This window comes from Bison bison, unplaced genomic scaffold (assembly GCF_000754665.1).
Source record: "Bison bison bison isolate TAMUID 2011002044 unplaced genomic scaffold, Bison_UMD1.0 scf7180017864135, whole genome shotgun sequence".
NCBI classification, from domain to species: Eukaryota; Metazoa; Chordata; class Mammalia; order Artiodactyla; family Bovidae; genus Bison; species Bison bison.
This window is the reverse complement of record NW_011494707.1, coordinates 2553358-2554158: the sequence shown is the minus strand read 5'-3', so window position 1 is coordinate 2554158 and position 801 is coordinate 2553358.

Sequence of the window (801 nt, the reverse complement as noted above, 5' to 3'; positions counted from 1 at the left end):
ATATTATCACCCTGCTTATTTAACTTATATGCAGAGTACATCATGAGAAATGCTGGACTGGAAGAAACACAAGCTGGAATCAAGATTGCCGGGAGAAATATCAATAACCTCAGATATGCAGATGATACCACCCTTATGGCAGAAAGTGAAGAGGAACTCAAAAGCCTCTTGATGAAAGTGAAAGTGGAGAGTGAAAAAGTTGGCTTAAAGCTCAACATTCAGAAAATGAAGATCATGGCATCTGGTCCCATCACTTCATGGGAAATAGATGGGGAAACAGTGAAAAGAGTGTCAGGCTTTATTTTCTTGGGCTCCAAATTCACTACAGATGGTGACTGCAGCCATGAAATTAAAAGATGCTTACTCCTTGGAAGGAAAGTTACGACCAACCTAGATAGTATATTGAAAAGCAGAGACATTACTTTGCCAACAAAGGTCCGTCTAGTCAAGGCTATGGTTTTTCCTGTGGTCATGTATGGATGTGAGAGTTGGACTGTGAAGAAGGCTGAGCGCCAAAGAATTGATGCTTTTGAACTGTGGTGTTGGAGAAGACTCTTGAGAGTCCCTTGGACTGCAAGGAGATCCAACCAGTCCATTCTGAAGGAGATCAGCCCTGGGATTTCTTTGGACGGAATGATGCTGAAGCTGAAACTCCAGTACTTTGGCCATCTCATGTGAAGCGTTGACTCATTGGAAGAGACTCTGATGCTGGGAGGGATTGGGGGCAAAAGTAGAAGGGGACGACAGAGGATGAGACGGCTGGATGGCATCACTGACTCGATGGACGTGAGTCTGGGTGAA